This window comes from Polyodon spathula, chromosome 27 (assembly GCF_017654505.1).
Source record: "Polyodon spathula isolate WHYD16114869_AA chromosome 27, ASM1765450v1, whole genome shotgun sequence".
Lineage (NCBI taxonomy): Eukaryota > Metazoa > Chordata > Actinopteri > Acipenseriformes > Polyodontidae > Polyodon > Polyodon spathula.
The window spans coordinates 9,274,531-9,276,667 of record NC_054560.1 but is presented as its reverse complement, the minus strand read 5'-3'; the positions used below and the strand labels follow the sequence as shown (position 1 = coordinate 9,276,667).

Genomic DNA, 2,137 nt, shown 5'->3' with positions numbered 1-2,137 from the left:
ATGTATACTGCTCGCTCGCTGTGTTCACAGGTTAGGGCTTGTCTGTGCCCCCTTTGTAAAAAAAAAATCTTGTAAGAGTGTCAACCATATGTCTAAAAAAAAAACCTAATAAATATTTTTTAACAGTTAAAATAATTGGAAAATTTACAGAAAAAGCACACTGCTGTCTATAATATTGATGAATCGCTGTCTCCTTTTTTAAGTCTTCCCCGCTTATTGGCTGCTGCTGCCACAGTCATCCGACTGCGCCAGTCCACTGACAGAAGTGCCGAAGTAAAGAAGCGCGGGGTGCTGAATGCATCTCGGAGCCACGGGGCCCCGGGGGGAGCGCTATTCCAAAGCCCCCTGATTAAAGTCCTCTACAGTCAGCTTAGGGACAGCTGGGTCTGCCTGGGACCCAGCGGGAAGCACGCATACTCCGTGAAGAGGCTGGGGTGTAGTTGGCGGTGTCGATGGTGTGGATGCAGGGCACCGTGAGGAAGGTGACCGGGGATCAGAACACCACCGTGCATCTGCTGGACGAGACCGGGACCTTTATCGTTACCGCAGCCAGTAGCGTACCGAGAGGCAGGCCCTGTCTCCGCAGAGGTAACGAGAATGTCAATGAACTGGCTGTTAATGGGTGTTTTGGTTGTAAAAGTATTTGAGCGTAGCCATCTTTGCGCAACATGATAGAAAGTGTTCTCCAAATAATATAGACTTCTATTGCATAGCAGTTTCACCGGTTCCAGTATATTTACTACGAGATTGAAGCACAAGCACAGGTGTGTCTTATTAAACTCCTAGTAATACCAGGAATGGATCAGACTGCTATGCGACGGGAGTTTTATTGCCATCCCTTTATCATGTGCTAGGCAGCATTCTTGGAGTAATGATTAGACAGGGTTTTTTTGGGGTTGTTTTTTTTTTTGCATGATTATTGTGAGCTATAGTGTAGTGCTCAGGAAACATAATTATCAATGTGGGCTGTGATCAGCTCAGATCATCCATTGAATTTATTAGAGTTTTGTATTTCTAAATGCAGCACTATTGAATGTGTGATCGCTGTGGATAGTAAAAGACTGTTCTCGTTTGGTATGTGCATATGCATTGTTGACAGTAAACGCGCAGGGTGCTTCTTCTTGTGTTCAGGGAAGTACGTCGCGGTGATGGGCTCGGTCCAGTCCTGCACTCCGGAGCTGGTTGTGCGCGCAGTGAAGATGGCAGACCTCTCTGGGAACCCCTTTCACCAGAGCGGCTGGAGGCTCTGCAGCAAACCCTGCCCTGCGCTGGGGAAACCTGGTCGCTTGCTCAAAGATGTGGTGTCGCAGGCGTGTTCCTAAAACATTGCCTTGTTTATTCCAGGTTTGCTTCGTTGCGAGTTTAAAACAGGAGCTCTGCCGGTATTACTGCAGCGCGTATTTCAGAGCTGTCCTCTCCACGCCTGGCCTTTAATCCAACCCTGTTTTAAATTGTTTAACTGAACAAATTAAACCTTCAACCAGTGAGAAGTTTCTATCCTTTCAGTGAATGTAACCAAACTCATGTGAAGAGGCGGCTTTACTATGGGTTAATGTAGTAAACAGACACAGGCGCAAGGAATCATTAAAGTAAGGACATAATTGTGACACTGCAGTTCATCGGTACTCCTGTTTGACCACAAGGTGCCACTGTTGCACTTTTTTCTACAATGTATACGTTACTATGTAGTCAGACGTATGCATCACAAAGTTAAACAAGCATTTTCGCTTGCATTTGTGGTCAATGTTTTTGAATTAACAGGATCCATCTTAAAACATATATACAGGTGAACTGAAACAAAACAGCACCACAAATGAGGTGGCAAACTAAAGGTCAGCCATTATTCTTGAGTGTGTGTAATTTGTTGCTCAACCACTAGTAGGTGCTAGTGTCTTGCAGAATAAATCCTTTGCAAAAGTGTGGCAAATGCACAAAAAAACAAGTTTCTCAATCTGTAGCTGTTTGTGATCAGGATTTCTCTGCTAAACAACTGGTTTACAAGGTTTTTCAGGTATTAATTGGAATCCTAAAGATTGGTTGAGACTTTTTAATGGTAGTTAACGATGTTACCTCTATAGTACTTTGAACAAATGAGGGTCCTAGTTCTTTAAAAATCATAATTAAAAAAAAAACATTG

At 43.8% G+C, this 2,137-nt stretch overlaps 1 pseudogene; it reads left to right on the top strand.

Annotated features, from left to right (window-relative positions):
• LOC121301218 lies at nucleotides 1-1,485 on the top strand (annotated as a pseudogene).
• The last annotated feature ends 652 nt before the right edge of the window (nucleotides 1,486-2,137 follow it).